This window comes from Pinus tabuliformis, chromosome X (genome assembly GCF_031772625.1).
Source record: "Pinus tabuliformis cultivar Carrire ecotype Pingquan chromosome X, CPIR1, whole genome shotgun sequence".
Classification (NCBI taxonomy): Eukaryota; Viridiplantae; Streptophyta; class Pinopsida; order Pinales; family Pinaceae; genus Pinus; species Pinus tabuliformis.
The window spans coordinates 1,193,536,465-1,193,554,571 of NC_142308.1; positions in this window are offsets into that span (position 1 = coordinate 1,193,536,465).

Genomic DNA, 18,107 nt, shown 5'->3' on the forward strand with positions numbered 1-18,107 from the left:
ATTATCTACACACTACTATTAATACTCCACAGTCTATTTATGTGTCAGCAATATAGTATCGTATATCAATAATCATAAAGACCTAATAAGGAGTCAAAGTTCCTTTGAAGTTAAGATGATGAAGCAGTTTCAAACATCATAATAACATATAGTCTGAAGAATTTTTTTGTCATCCTTGGTGCTTGACAGTGCAAAGAGTCTTGGTAAGAGGTTTTCAATAATGATCTAGAAAGAATCTCATTCAAAGAAGTATCAAGGTAAGGATCTCCTCTTCATGTGTCAAGTAAGTATCTTTCACGGTTATGGTTTATATTTGATTTAAATGACTTTGTTGTACAAATAGATATGCTAGTCCTTGTATAAGGAGGATATTCTCAGTCTTTATAAATAGGCAAAGTCATTGAAAGGATAATATCAAATAGAGGATAAAAAGAAAATTCATCCTACTCGTTAGGATGAAACGAGATGAATGGATTCCATGATAAGAGGAGTAGAATTCTTTAAGTTAGCCTCTCTCTATAAAGTCTCTTTCTAGACTCCTATATCATGCATAGAATGCGACTAAAATATGTTATAGGATGTGGTGCAACACTATGGAGGTATTAGAAACTAGATCTCATGACATCATCATGAGGGTGACTATGATAATGAGCATAAGATACATTTGTCAACAACTTAGGGTTTCTATGAAAGAATGCAAGTTGTAGGCAACAACTTTTCAGAACCAAAACATTCTAAGATTGCTCATCATGCCATCGATCCAAAGGTGAAGCATGTGTTTCAATAGAAACTCCAACGTATGGAGTTCATGAATGATGATATGATGATGTGAGAGTAGTCAAGGAGTTGAAGATCTTTCAATCAAGGAATATGTTGAAAGAAGCCTGGAAAACGTAAAGTTAAAATGAGATATGCATACTTGTATTTAAGTTTTATAATGTCATGTTGTATGGTTGCAGATCAATACTTATATCTCGAGAAGGATGATCGAAGGAAAAAGGATATCCTCCTCTGAAAGGATGAAAAAAGAGATAAGTCGCACCAGATGAAATGCTCTAATTCACGTAGTGGAGTTTTAAGATATAACTTCAACCCATCAAACATGCATGTGCATTAACGACTCAATGCAAATGAATCTATAAGCAAGTATTAAATATTATAACATCTATTGTTAAACGAATTCAGAGAATAAAATAGACAAAATGGATGAAAACAGGAAATACCACACTGTAATACTCAAAGGGGGGATCACCACTACCCCTTCGATATTCTGCAAGATCTATGTAACTAAGTGACACAGTCTCACAAAAATATCGTCCATTCCTTGCATATCAGAGCCTTTATTCAGTTTTTCTGCCCCCTATTTATAAGAAGCGGGGGTGTGTTATTAATCATGATATAATATAAAATATCCCTCGGCCAAGTCTCAGTTGTCAAATCAGCTTGTTGTCTCGGCCAAGGAAGGCTCTGTGTCCAAAAAACATCACAAAAAATAGTAATTGCCCCATAAAAGAAAGAAAATCATAAGATCACAAAATATATGAAACAATAATGCAATATCTCTATGCCCATCCCTCTAATTACTTTGGCTTTAGGCTGCATCTAGTTCGCAGTATGATCTCCTATGGTTCTCAGCTAACTCTTGTCATTTCTTCCTTTAGCAATGACCTTGGAAGCAGGTCAAAAAGATCCATTTTTGAGTCCACCCATACTTGGTTTTGAATGCTCAATCTTCTGTATGTAGTGTTACAGTTGTTTTCGGCACCAACTTTGGATGCGTATTGCAAAATAGTTTTCTCATGAATGTGCCCATGCCTAGTTTGAAAGATCCATCCCTCCATTAAACACACCAACTGCCGACCCATATGTCTTTTAAAGATCTGTGTAGTCCTACATTATTGGTGCCTTGATGTAGTGTAACAATGAAGTTTGTCAACTGCAGGCTTTTTACCTCTAAAATAGGCGAAATGGGCAATATATTGATTTCCCCCTTAGCCCCCCTTCGATGTGGTGCCCTTATCTCTGTTTTCTTCATATAACCACAGGTTAAGAATAGGGGCTTTAACTTTTCAGGAACTAAAACCTTTAAACTTGTGTTCGGGAGGTTTTTTATTTTATAATGTGAAATTCCCTTTTATTTACTTTTACACCACATCGTTCAAAGTCTGAACGCGAAATCTTCATCAAATAGAGACTATGAAATATCGCATATGGGGGCTTCTTCCTTATCAAAATCGCAACTGGGGAGGAGCATCGGCGGAGGAAAGAATTTTCATTTTGTGTGATCACCAATATGTGGGATGACATCATCATTGGCACGTGTCACTCTGTGAGTGGTGACATGTGTCACCCGAAAATGGCCCCATAGCACGACTGAAAATGTTAAAATCAAGTGACACATGTCCCCTACCACGTCAACATATGTACTGCCGCATGTCCTTCATACTACCACATCATTGATGACATCAATTTTCATTTCAGTTGTGAGGACCAATTATACGCTACCACATGGCCTCCTGCAGGAGAGAGAAAAAGTCTTGCTGGACCTTGTTTTCACGTGCATTTCCTTTGTTCATGAATTTTTGCCTTCCACAGAACTTTCATAATGTATCGCAAAATCGGTACCTGAACGGGCTTGGAATGAGAACCTCCTAGATTCGCCAATATTGTGGGATTACAGGATGAGGTATTAACCATACCATCGTACCACCACATGGAGGAGAGAGAAGGGGGCAACGTAACCTTGGGTTTTCCATGCTTTGCTTTGTTAGAATTTTTTAGCCCTACTGGTAATTTCACACTATATCGCAAGATTGGCCTCCCACAAGGTTTTGGATTTTGTTGTGACAGCCGGACTGTGGGATCTCCAAGATGTGGGATGCGGGGCCTAGTGGGACCTGTAGGACTGCGGGATCCGCAGGATGCGGGGACCTGTGGGATGTGAGGACCTACAGTATGCGGGGACCTGCGAGACTATGGGATGTGATATTGGTGTTCAACACTCTGAACCATTGATAACCTTAAGTATGTACCCCGAGACCTCAACGATATGCCAGATGTGGGACTGTAGGGTTGTTATATGCAGTACTGCGGGGTTGCGATATGCAGGACTGCGGGGTTGCGATATGTAGGACTACGGGTACTATGCCACATGGTGCCCATGAAGGAGACAGAAATGGGGTCCTCCTGCCCTTCCATTTTCAATGATTTTTAATGTAAAGTAGCCTCTGCCCTTCCCTGTTGCCTTAACACTATTGGCATGCTCCCACCCGCAATTCCTTAAGGATGGCCCATAAGGAACTGTGGGGGTCATGAGGGATGAAAGATTGTGGTATGTTCAATCTGCTCAACTTTCTATGCCCGGGCTCCTCTAATAAACTCTTTTGCTGCACTTCAAGGCAACATGACTGCTGATCTTCCATAGGCCATATCTTCTGATGCAGAGGTCCATTTTGGGACTTTTGTATACCGTTGGAAAGCTCATTTCAGGAACTATGCAATGGAGAGGGTTTAATCAAGATTTGATAGCTTCCATGACTCAGGAAATCACTTCAAATTCACTTCTCTTATTCATCTTGGACAACTGATCATTTGCAAAGCAGTGAGTGATCAATGAGTAATACCATTGGCTCCATTGGGGACAGTGCCTTGCTAGCAAGGTGTTGAGAACCGGAACACTACAAACTACTCCTTTAGGCATGGACTCACTTCTAATCAAAATATAACTTTCATGAAAGTAGAAAGCTTTACATAAAATGAAAATTCAAATAATAATCAATACACACATTGAATATTTACAATGAGTGTAAGACAGGTACTTCTAATTTTGAAAATAAAATTTGAGGAACTGACCATTCACTAGAAGTTTGAACAGTTCACCATCCAATTTTTCAAGTAGATATGCGTTGTTCCCTCTCTCTTCTGCAATCCTGAAGGGGCCAAACCATATAGGATCGAATTTTCCATTTTTTCCTTTGTCATCCCGTCGGACATCCCACCTGAGAACTAAATCTCTTGGTTGAATAGGTTTTTCCTTGGCCTTCTTGTCAGATAGAGATTTCATCTTTTGTTGGTAATTGGATATTTTCGCCTCCACTTGTTCTCTGTTTTGCTGAAGCTCAACCAACTAATTTATCCTCCTTGTCAGGGTGTTTGGTTCTTCCTCAACTTCTTGTAGAAACCTTGCTACTGGCATTGATAGTGGGATCGGGAAGACAACAACCTTGCCACACACTAGTTCAAAAGGTGATTTTCCGGTGGATCGTTTACGCATTACCTAGTTGGCCCATAGAGAAACTTTATTTGGGAGTCCCAGGTCCTTTGATTTTTAGTGATGGTCTTCTTCAGCACCCTCAGCACAAGTTTGTTTGAGGCTCAGCCAAGCCATTGCCTTGAGGGTAGTATGGAGTGGAGTACCCAATGGCGATATTATATTTATCGAAGAAGCTGGTGAACTTGGTAGATTTGAATACTTGAGCATTATCATTGATGATTTTGAAAGGACAACCCAAGTGGGATGGTATGTCTCTTTCATGAATTTTATTACCATTGAGTTTGTAGCATTTCTAGTTGGGATGGCCTCTACCCACTTGGTGAAATAACAAGTGGATGTTAATATCCATTTGTGCTAGCCACTGGATGGTGGATTGATATCCCCTATGAACTTTAATCCCCACTATTTAAAAGGCTCCTCCACATCCACAAGAATCAGTGGGAGAGGAGTAAACTTCTACCTTTTAGCAAACACATGGCATTTCTGACAAATCTTGACTCTGGAATGAACATCCCCAAACATCGTAGGCCACTACAATCTATACTTGAGTATTTTGTGTGTCGTGGTCTTCTAGCTGTGACGCCCTCTGTAGACTCCTTCATGAAACTCCCCAATCACTTTATGGGTCTTTCCTTCCACCAAACATAGAAACCATACCCCCATAGGGTCCTTATAGTAGAGTAGGCCATTGGATATGATATATTTTTGCACTTGCAATCTCAGGCTTTGGTATTTGGATGTATCCATCCCCAAAGAGCACCTTAGGAATAAGAGGTAATGAATGATGTTATTATACCAAGATGATCCCTTGTATTTGGTATAGATTTCATACTTAGATGTTTTAAGATTGCTTTGGTGATCCTCTAATCTGCCTTCCTCTATGATCAATTTTATCCCTAGTGCATTGTAGTTGGATTCAGATAAAACCTTGGTCAGCACCTGGCCTTTAATGAGATTGTTAGGCTTTATTTCTAACTGTTATTTATGTTTTTTTTTTATCCACCTACCCCTCTCTCCTTTGTTGTCTCCCTGCACCAAGATGTCTTTGATTGCTATCATTGGGACAAATGTTGTGATTTTAGATTGTAGCACATACATGAGAAATGCCTTCAGAGCCTGTACCAATGGATAGGATTGTTTCTCCAATATATTATATTTTAGCTTAGCATCCCTTAGGACTTGGTTGGAGAAGGCGATGTGTTTCTCATAACCCGCTTTATTTTTTTGTAACAACATTGTAGTGATGGTATGTGGAGAGGCAAAAGAAAAGATGTAGAAAGGAACTAAATAGATGACACTGGCTAACACTAGGGCTTCAGCCAAATATTATTTGATTTGACTAAAATAATAATGGGGGAAAGGGCTCCATTTGACCTCATTTCCCTTCTTGAGCATGTCTATGATACCCTTGACTATCTTTTCATAGTTTGGTATAAATCACCTTAAGAAATTTATTCTCCCCATGAAGGCTTGGAATTATTTATTATTCATGGGTAGATGAATGTGGTTGATGCTTTCAACTCATTTAGGATTGATCTTCACACCCTCCTGCACTATTATATGTCTTAGGATTCAGGGAGAGACCATATCTCCTACACTTCTCAAAGGTGAGTTTTAAGTGAAGGATGTGTTCTTCCTTAGTGTTGGAAAAGATTGTGATGTCATCCAAGTAGACCACCACGAATTTTTCTTGCTCCCGCATGAAATCTATGTACATGACTATTTGAAATGTGGTCCCTGCATTTATCAGCCAAAAATGCATGTGATCATAGATGAATGTTCCCCACATGGTGATGAAAGTTGTCTTTTCCCGATCCTTGAGATGAATTGCTACTTGATCGTGTCCAAATAACCATCCATCATGGACATTATGGCTGAACCAACCACCTTATGCAATATATTATCCATCTTGGGCAATGGGTAGTTATCTTTCAAAGACGCCCTATTTAGATTCTGGAAGTCTACACATAGCCTTATCTCTCTATTCTTTTTTTGGACCGAGACCAAATTCACTACCCACTCAAAGTATATTCAAGGTACTATGATCTTTGCATGGAGCAGCTTACTTACCTATCTTTCAATGGAGGGGAGTAGGAGTGGATTTATCTATCTGAGTTTCTGGTTGTAGGGTTTCCTTTATATTTTCAAGGGAATCTTATGTTGTATGATGTTAGTATCAATGTTTTTAAATCATCATAAGACCAAGAAAAAGAATCTTTGTAGGTTTTGAAAAGATCTCAATACTTTTGTTTGTAATGCAAGGGGATTCCTTTTGAAATCCTGATCATCTGGGGCTCCTCCTCTGATCCAATGTTGCAATCTTGTACTTGATCATCCATCTCAAGAGCCATTTGTTTGAAAACTATGTCATATTTATTAAAAAGCCTTTCTAGTGGGACTAGTCTGTGAGGGATAGTATTCCCTTTCAGTTGCAAAAATTTGTGCCAATCCACTGTCTTTTGATGAAGTGGCTTATTAATCTACTTCTTCTTCTTCTTCTTGATCAGTAGTGGAGTTAGAAAACTACCCAACGACTTCTATGAATCATTTCACTTGCTTTTCATCTTCAAACACCTACTAGTTCTTGATTCTATCAAGTATGGAGGGTCTATACTTGACTTGCACCTCATATCTAAGGTGAGAATTTTGAGGGGGCCTGAAAGTGCTTGCAGCTACAACAAGGGAGTCAGCCATTATATTTCCTTCTCTTGGCAGAAATTGGATATTAAAAGCTAGGAAGACGTTTTCAATTAAATCCCACACTTCATTGTCATAGGTCCTCGGTCTAGGGTGTTTGGCTTGGCATTGATTTTTTATTTGTCTTATGACTAGCTCAGAGTCTCCATAAACTATTAGGCATTCAATATTCATATTTTTTGTAGTTTGTAACCCAAGGAGAAGTGCTTCATACCCCCCCACATTGTTAGTTACTTCAAACTCTATCTTGAATGAGAGGGGTATCACGCGGCCCTTAGGAGATACCAAAAATACTCCTTCCCCATTTCCATCTTTTGAATTCGCTCCACCAAAATATAATTTCCATACTTTGCTTTCACTTGCTTGTTGATGTTCTACCTGCAATGTTAGGTGGACTAATGTTTCCTCTAAGATAAACTCATCTTCTTCTAGGAGTAGGCAAGAGAGGTTACTTTCTTTTCCATACATTGGGGAGTTTTGTGAGCCTTTAGTTGAGGTCACAGTTTTTAGAAACCTATATTCTCTACATATCCTCCTTTGTTCTCCTCCAAAGATGGGAATGGTGGCATAAGTTAGATCAAACTTGATAAAGCCCCCAACCTTGGAACCCCGAGATCTAGACAGTAGCATGCCAAAATGAGGGTGTATATCTTACAATATTATGTCCATTATCATGCTCTTCATAGGGATCTAAGCCAGTTTCACCACCAAATCCTTTATCATTCCCAAAAATTTGACTCTCTTGGAGTCAAAGGAGTATAGGTTGTTGTAGGGCGTAGTGATTTTCAAGCCAATATGTTCCATTACTTCCTATGGCATGGGGTTGTGGGAGGATCTAGAGTCCAAAATGAAATTATGAAAAAGAAGGTCATGGATTCCCAGAGTCACATAGAAAGGTGCAGTAGAAGGATCAAGTTCTTTCACATGTGGCTCGAAGACCTCTATTAGCCTCTCTTCCTGAAGATTTAGTGAATCATGGGTGGATGGTGAGAGTGATGGATGCATGAATTGAGATACCTAAGCTTTATAAGTAGGTTGCTTTAGAAGCTCAGTCATTGGAACAAAACTCTTTACCTATTCAAGCTCCTTTTGAAGGTTGAATGTATATTGGGTATTTTCTATACCTCCTAACGTTACTTCTCCTTCACTACCACCAGTTTTTTCTATAGTATAGGTGCCTCCTTTGCTGTGTGACCCTCTGAGATATGTCTTTCCTTATTCAAGGGGAATTTTCCCCTAGCATTGTTAGGATTCAACTTACCTTTCCCTTTATATGGTACTAAGGAAATAGTTTGGGGCGCAATCGGTTCTTGTTGTTTTGGCTCCCTTGACCTTGTTTAGTCAATTTAGTGTTCCTAAATTGATGTCATTAATTGTCAACCCGGGGCTCGTAAGCTGATGAAGTGAAGGTGTACTATATGTACTTAAGCAACCTCTTAGAGCTTTTTGTCGTTTGGGGGTGTTGTTTGTGGTTAATTTATCTTTCTAAAATGGAGTGGTGATTTATAAACAGATGAGTGATGGTGTGTGTAAAGTGAATTCTAGATGAGTGAGAGTGTGTGATTAGTGATTTCTAACTACTTGTTGAAAAGGAAAAGCTTGAAGGAAATAAGTAACTTGAAATAACTTGAAAGCAAAGAACCACTTTCTAATGGCATTAGACACCATTCATGCTGCTGCAAATAAAAGGTAAGAAAATCACTTAAAAGACCAATGATAAAGTTTATCTCTTCCTAACTCTCTGCCTCTAACACATAGTACTGTGTAAGACACGATTAGGAAGTAGCTAAAGATAAGTCTAAGAAATGATAAAAATGAGAAAAATCTACTTTAAAGACTAGTTATGATGTTCAGCTCTCTCTAACTCTCTGCCTCTAACACATAGTACTGTGTAAGACACGATTAGAAAGTAGTTAAGGATTAGTCTAAAAAGCACCCAAAGCCAGCTGCAAGTTATTAATATTCTGATCTCTAAAAGATAGACAATTTATGATAAAGAGATCATTCATATGTTAGCAAACCACTTTGAGAAATAAAACTAAAAATCAGCTATGAAAATAAAGCAAAGGCAGCAACTTGAATCTGTCAACTGAAACTACCACTAGATATTTAAGCAAATACACAAACACAAAATCAATCCCGGGTTTAAAAACTTGCAAAAGAACAATGCTGATCAGCTAAAAAGAAAGGCTGGAAATGAAATAACAAGAAGGTAAATTACGCTGTACATGTTTCAACTAAGAGAAATGCTGAATAGAAATAAGGAAATGCTGCATATAAAATACATAAAATACTTTACAAGGCTAACATGAACAGGGGCCCTCCATTCATATCATCCAAAAGAGACTCAAGGAATTGGAAACTTCAAAACAGCACTGTTTCTATTACTCCATGTGCAGGAAAATACAGTCCAGAGTGCTAGAACAGCACTATAAAAACAGAGTCTTCGAATGCTCTAAATTAACAACAAGTTTATAAAATGCAGCAACTGAAAAGTAACCTTCAGCGTATGCGAACGCTAGTTTTATAGGCATCTGAAAGACGGCCTAATGCGTACAGCTAAAACTGAAAAACTAACTAACTGTCATGCGTAATTAAGGATCAAAACACGTCATAAGTCTGCGTGGATGAGCTGGAGGTTCTGGTCGTTATGGGCATTGAATCCAGAGTTGGATTATGTCCCCCACGGCCTGCATAAGACGGACAAGTCACCGTTTGAACTGACGTGACCCAACAGCTTACGTATCATCGTTAAGCTGCCTTTATTGACCGTAACTTGACCCTCGTTGACCGGAGGTACAGATGACGTGGATGGCTGAACAGATAGCACAGGAACCTCGATCACCTTGATTCCTAAGTGCCCATGTGGCTCATTTGGCAAAATGACACGTGGAACCTTGAGATTAACAAAAAGGCTGCGAGATCATCAGATGGCTGCGGAATCAGCAGATGGCTACGGAATGCCTGTAAGTATGTCAAAATATAAACAAAACAGTCACACATTAGCAAAATCCCTAAATCATGCTTAATGCCATCATATGTAATGATCTGGGTGAGTTTACAATGAAAATGAGGCAAAAGAGAGAGGTAAGTGATGAAAAACAGTAGGTAATAGTGGATGATGAGGTGTAAATTAGAGGCTCTACAGACCTCTTTCTTCAAGATCTTCGATCATACCTTTGGTGTAGCTATGCTTGCATGAAATTTGCCAATTGTTTATAATAATAATCAAATCTTCCTCCTTTGTTGTTGTTTCTCTCTCATGAATGACCTCCTAGTGAGCCATATCTCCATGTTCTTCTCCAGATAAAGCAAAATATAATTTTCCTTTCATCTCCTATGTATCTGACCATTGTTCATCGAGATAATCTTCTAAATATAAAGGATGACGGATCTGGTCTGGATATTCTTTTCTTTCTCCTGGAAATATCTATAAAAAGGGCCTTCTATATTGTGGGTTATAACCTCAGTTGTGCCTTGAGTATTTTGTTTGGAGAGACTCGTGTTCTCAATTTCGAGCTTTCCAACCTTATGGGACAAAATCATGATGAGTTTATCCAGTTCCTCCAACTTTAGGTTTGGTGATTCTCTTGTATGACCAGAGGAGGAAGCTTCTTCTTTACCTCTTCTATTCCCAGTGGTTTCCTACTTTCCAATTGACTTCCCTGTTGAGGTAAAATTTGCTTCTACTTCAAGAGCATCGACTTGGAGTTGATCTAAAGTAGGAGACCTACTTCCTGTTAAGGTAAAACAAAAGTCAGATTCAAAGGCTCCCAAGTAAGCTACACAAGCAGCAACTGGAGGAGGCTTTATCTTAGAAGGAAAGTTGTTATATTGCTTATTGAACCTCGTATTAAATTATGAGATATCCTACTTTTTATTCTTCTAGATGGCATTGAACTCTATGTGGAGGTACTCATGATTTCTCTTCTCACCCCACTTTTGTTTGAAGGAGGTTTCAAGTTCCTCCCGAGCGGTGATGGAGGCATTTGGTAGGGCTTTAAACCATTTTCTCACTTCTCCATCAAGGCACTGTACAAAAAATCTCAGAACCACATGCAACTATTCTATATTCAGGTTCTCAGCAAAAGCACAAAAGGCTTGAATGTGTTTCTGAGCAGAATTTTCATCTTCCCCATTAAACTTAGGGAGAAGATTTAAGTAGTCCTAAGGAATAACACCTAGGGGTTGACGTAAATCGAAATGTGCATACATATTTAGAAAAATTCATTGAAGAGGCATCTAAATTAGTGGAGGGGGATTAAAATTTTCTCGAGGAACTGGGGTCAAGACCACAGTGGTTGGAGGGGAAGCAGGGTATGTCAGAATCTTTGGAGCCAATCCTAAATAATGAGCAACAATGGGTTGAGAATTCTAGGAGGATGTTGTGAAGGCTAGTGAGATGGTAGCACAGGTAGGGGGAGTTTTCTCTTTCTAGACTTTCCAAAAAAATATTTTTCAAGGTCAGATACAAATGGGGCTTTCTACTGAGAGGTGTCGAAGTGAGTATGAGGCCTTCTAAAAGCTAGTGTGATGAATGATAATGAGGGGGGGTGTGGAGTTTCCAAGGTGATGTGAATTCAATCAAAATAGACTTCGCTCACCTACACTACTTCGCTCACCTACACGAAGGGTGCTCAATTTTCCATATCCTAGGGAAAAAATCCTTCAATACGTTCCCCGACAATGGTGCCAGAAGATGATGTCACTCCCAAAGACAGCCTTAGATTGCTTACAAGACCAGTGCCTACGTACATCTAAATCAATGTGTCTCAAATGATTCTACAAAAGGAGGAGACACAACCCATTTTCTATACACATTTATAAGAGGCATGAGTTGCTTATTTCATCCAAAGATACATCTCAGGTATTTCAATATTTCTGCACATGCAGAGTTTCCATAAATATATTAGAAAATAGTGGAGGTTGAGCACTTTAAAGGCTTACAGTTTAATTATCTTTATGGAAAAAATGAGAGAAGACAAAGAGAATGGATAACTAAAAATGTAGAGCTAAAAGAAACAAGAAATATATATTAAAAGCATAGAGATTGAAACCATGAGATTTGCTACAATTATCTGAGTTACAAGTACATATAATAGACTGAAAAGAAACTAGATGTTGTGATTCATGTAGTGCAGTTTAAAGATATAAATTCAACCCATCAAACAGGCATGTGCATTAACAGCTCAATGCAAATGAATCTGTAGGCAAGTATGAAATATTCAAGCATCTATTGTTACATGAATTCAGAGAATAAAATAGACAAAATGGATGAAAATAGGAAACAACGCACTGTAATAATTCAAAGGGGGAACCACCACTACTCCTATGATATTTTGCAAGATCTATGTAACTAAGTGATAGAGTCTCAGAAAAATATCAACCCTTCTTTGTAGATTTAGAAACCTTTATTCAGTGTTTCTACCCCCTATTTATAAGAAGAAGGTGTGCGTTATCGATCATGATACTATACAAAATATCCCTTGGTTGAGTCTCAGCTATCAGATCAGCTTGTTGTCTTGGCCAAGGAAAGCTCTTTGTCTAAAAAGCATCACAAAAAATAGTAATTGCCTCATAAAGGAAAGCACATCACAAGATCAAAAAACATATGAAACATTAATGAAATATCTCCACGCTCATCCCTGTAATTAGTTTGGCTTCAAGCTACATCTACTTCATGGTATGGTTTCCTATTCTGCTCATCTAACTCCTGTCATTTCTGCCTTTAGTGCCTTCGGTGTCGACCTTGGAAGCAGGTCATAAAGAGCCATTTTTGACTCCGCCCATACTTGGTTTTGAATGCTCGATCTTCTACATGTAATGTTACAGCTGCGTTTGGCATCGACTTTGGATGTGTATTTCATAATAGTTTTCTCATGAATGTGCCCAAACCTAGTTTGAATACACCATCCCTCCATTAAACACCCCTACTACCAAGCTAAACGTCTTTCAAAGCTCTGCACAAACCTGCACTATCAATGCCTTGATGTAGTGTAACAACAAAGTCTATCAACCATGACATTTTTACCTCTAAAACAGGCGAAACAAGAACTTTTTGATTTCCCCCTTAACCCCCTTTTGATGTAGCGCACTTAACTCTATTTTCTTCATATAACTAGGGGCTTTAACATTTCAGGTGCTAAGGCCTTTAAACTTGTGTCAGGGGGCCTTTTTATTTTATAATGCAAAATACCCTTTGATTTTCTCTTACACTATTTCACACTATATCACAAGATTGATGCCCGACAAGGTTTTGGAGTTTGATGTGATTGCGGGACTCCGAGGTTGCCGAGATGTGGATGCGAGGATGGGCGGGACCTGCAAACCGGTGGGACTTGTGGGATGCGGGGACCTGTGGGACGATGGGACTTGTAGGATACGATATCGGAATTCAACACTTTGAACTACCGATAACCTTAAGTATGTGCCCCAAGACCTCATTGATATGTCAGATGCGGGACTGCAGGTAGTGTGAAGTTGTGGGACTGTGGGGTTGTGGGGTATGGGACTGCGGGTAGTGTGTGATGTGGCTCCCCTGGAGGAGAAAGAAAGGGGATCCGCCTACCCTTGGTTTTTCAATTATTTTTAGTGTAAATCAGCCTCTACACTTCCCTAATGCTTTAACACTATTGGCATTCATCCTGCCCCGCAATTCCTTAAAGGATGGCACATAAGGAACTACGGGGGTCATGTGGGATGCGGGACTATGAGATGTTCAATATGCTCAACTTGTTATGGTTGGGGTCCTCTAATAAGTTATTTTCCTTAGTTCAATGCAACAAGACTCATGATCTTCCATATGCCATATCTTCTGATCTAGAGGTACATTTTGGGACTTCAATGTATTGTTGGAAAGCTCATTTCAAGCACTATGCAATGGAGAGGGTCTTATAAAGATCTAATAGCTTCTGTGGCTTAGGAAATTGCTTCAAATTCATTGCTCTTATGCATCCTAGACAACTAACCATTTACAAAGAAATGAGTGAGGTGTGAGGGACAACACAATAGACCAGCACTAATAACTATAAGTCTAGGTGAAGGTCATGAATGGAAATGTAGACACATGATAGACACAACATTCTTGACTTCACGTCAGAAGAAATAATGATGGATCGGGTAATCATTTGGAATTTGATGCTCTTTGAGGATGTGTAGGGAATCCAAGATAAGAGTAGGAAAGAGGAATAATATTCTTTGAGGGCTGGGAACCCAAGATAAAATAGTCCTAGAAGGTAATACTCAGTGAACACCTAGGTGGGTATGTACCTTAAGAGATAATGATAAAGGTGTCTATAAATCATTGGTCTCACCAACATTTTGCTTTGATCTTATGAGAGGTAGAGTTGTTAGTGAAGGCCTTGCTATAAAAAACGTTGGTTACTATGATGTTATAACATATGGGTTACCAATCCTTCTTATGAGAAATTAGTTAGATTGAGAATGACCAAGTGCCATTGTAAATACCTCCCTAGTTAAGAGGGAGTGTTGAAGAGAAGTGTAACTTGGTTCGGTATTTGTAACTATAATTTTGATCTTTGTACTTATAAAAAAAAGAATTATTATTTTTGTAGATTATTTGAAAGAGTTTCTTGCTCATTCGAAAGGTCTAGGAAAGTCAAAGAATCAAAGTCATGTTAAAGAGATATTCTTGAGCATGAATATGGGTCAAGCTAGTGTCAAATAACCCTCAAAGACAAGCACCATCCTCCAAAGAAGAATATTGTTAGCAAAATGATGGAGAGATCAGCTAATTGAACCTCAAAGTATATATAAATGACATGTCGATTCAATAAAATATAGACATAAGTTCACATTGACATGTTGGCTTATTATGGAGGCATAACACCTATAAATAGGTGACTAGAGTCCACAAAAACCTAGAATTTCGTAGAAGCATCTCTACTACTTCATAGGTATAGGAACTCGAATTTCAAATGGCTACATGACTTTCTATCTTCGCATAAGGTTCACACTTCAGATGAAATCACTATAGCTTTAGATGTGTGCTACATAAATAGTAACATTCTCGGCATAAGCATGATGATAAGGGTTTCAGTGAAAGAGGGGAACACTCTGTCTCATCATTCTAAACAGTATAATCTTGGCATAGCAGTGATGACAAGAATCTCAGAGATCCCACATTAGTCTACATAGTCTCAACATAATTCGGAAAAGAAGTTCCTATAGTAACACTCTCTGCAGTCATGATCATAAGCATATATATGATCTCAATGGAGACTCTACCACAAGGTTATGATCACAACGAAGGAGCAACAGTCATGACCTTGATGGGCCTAAGGGCATACCTTAATAATATCTCGTTGGTACAGTTAAGACCTCGATGAAAGTGCAAAGATGTTGTAGCAACATTGAAGATCATGATGATGACCTTAGTGCTACATCAACGATGATTATCTCAACAATGACAAAGAAGAGGATTGGTGTCTTGGTCTTGGAGTGGCATAATAAGTCAAGGGTCATGGTCTTGGTGTTCATCAATAGGAATCTCTATAAGAATAATTATGTGTGGGTTTTCCTGATCGAGAGAGAGAGTTTTTGGCCCTTGCAGAATGCCAACATCTTGTATTCTTGTCTCTTTGTTTTTGTTATCTATTTGATGAAATAAGAAACACACACTCTAATAATGTCAAAGAGAAGATTTTGATAATACGAAAATTGAAAATGCCTCACAAATAGTTATCAAGTCAAGAAGAATCTCATTAACTACATGTGCCCCAGATTCTTCAACATGTCCCGCATTCCCATGCCTCCCAATCGCTAAGGGTTTTTATGTTGGAACATCAACCTTAACGTTGACCAATAATCATGAGGTCCGCCTTATTCAAAACCTCGTGGAGCGGAACATCATTCCCAAGGATGACTTTATGATCAAGTCCTGGACCACCAAACCCTCCCTCACGACGCTAGGGTAGAGGACAAATAAACAACTAAGACATCCAACATCCTTCACAGGGATAGGGAGGATGAAGAAACAATTGAGACATCTAACATCTAACCATTGACTTGTTCCCAATGTCACCGACGAAAATGACACCTTTATCTTCCAGGAAAAAGTAGGTTTGTCCAAATTTGAGTCAAATTTAACAATAGTCTATAAAATTTGAGTAATTGACTTTGGTATCATCTATTACAACTACTAACTAATAGATCCTCCACAAACCTAAACTATAAAATTAACACTACATTTTTATTTTTATTATAATTGTTTAAATATAAAAATATTAATAAATACATTTAAAAATTAAAATTAAAATAAGAAAGAAAACCAATTCCCCTTAAATTTTAAGAAGATAATAATCCAGGTAAAACAAACCTAAAAGATATTAGAGATCTTAGAAGGAACCAACTCTCCTTGAAATTTAGGAAATTAATTTTCAAGGAAAAAAGGATGGGGTCGAAATAGTCACCATTACCAAATAAGCATTACATACTTTTTCCTAGTTTGGTAATATTATTATAATTTCTTATTTTTATTCAAATTATAATTATTTAAATTATAAAAATTTTAATAAATACATTTGAGATTAAAAATTAAAATTGAAGAAAATTACATACCTTTTTCTAATTTGGTAATATTATGTATAATTTCTTTATTTTTATTCAAATTATAATTATTTAAATGTAAAAAATATTAACAAACACATTTAAAAATTAAAATTAAAATGAAGAATTTTTTTACAATTTCTAATTTCTATGTGAAAGAACCATATCCCATTAAATTATAAGAAGATGATAATCCCGACAAACATAAAATAAAGGATATTACAGATTTTTGAAGAAACAACTCTCATTGAAATTTAAGAAAATAATTATTAAGGAAAAAAAATGTCGACCAGTAAATAGTCACCCTTATCAAATAACTGGCATTACCTAATTTGAGAAGATATTTTAATTTAGACTTTCATAATGTAAATGGTAATGGGAAGCCTTAAGGATTAGTTCAACTGGTTAAATAAGTCTGTTGCCCTTCCAGAACCAACTCCCATTAGATTATAAGAAGTGACAAACATAAAAGATATTACAGATTTTTTGAAGAAACAACTTCCATTGAAATTTAAGAAAAAAATTATTAAGAAAAAAATATGTCTACCAGTAAACAGTCACCATTACTAAATAACTGGGATCACCCAATTTGAGAAAATATTTTAATTTAAACCTTGATAATACAAATGGTCATGGGAAGCCCTAAGGATTAACTCAACTGGTCAAATAAGTGCCCTCCCCCCTCCCCCTTGGGGAGGACACAGGGTCAATTCTTCCGGAAGCCCTTGGAATTAGGCCTCTTAATCAAGCTCAGATATTTCTGTAAATGTAGCAGCCACCCAGTAACTACTAGTATCATTTAACCAAGTGAAAAAAAAAAAATGGTAAAGGTTCGTAAATAAGAATGAGTGATGCGTATACAATTTAAATTCTCATCTGAATGTCTGTCTCATGAAACATGAAAGATGAGGCTCAGAACCTCGTTTGGGAACGGGGTAAAATTCTATGAAGCCACCGGCATGACGACGATGTTGTTCGCCACGGTTCTACCAATTCTTGTAAAAACCGGGTGTATTGCGTCTCCTCGTATTTGAAAAGCAAATCGAAATGCAGATCTTGGAGAGCAGGAGCGCTCTTAAGCAAACACGCCAGCACGTCCTTTTCTCTCTCGTCAAATTCCTCCAATACTACCATCACATACTGCAGATTGGCTTAAACGCTCTGGTAACTTATCTTTACCTAATTCCTGCATCGCATTACAAAGAAAAATCCGTTCTAACTTCGACTTAAATAGCGAAAAAAACAGAAATTAAATACTAATCATAACCCTATGAACTATTCCTTACCAGAAGAAACACGCCATTTATTACCAGGTGCTCAAGATGAGGAAGCCCTTGCAGCAGGCTGATAAGAGGAAAAGTCATCTCTTGTTCCCTTTCAGCCAACGGATCAAAAATGTGAATTCCAAGCCTTTTCAAAGCTTTGAAACTCCCCACTATCTCGACAAATCTCTGCGCCGAGAGACTGTCGTATCCGCGGCTTAAAGTCGAATTCATTTCCAATCCAATCACATTTGTTTCGCACTGCATTTCTAGTGCAACAATCCCAACTGAAAGCTCGTCAAAGAACA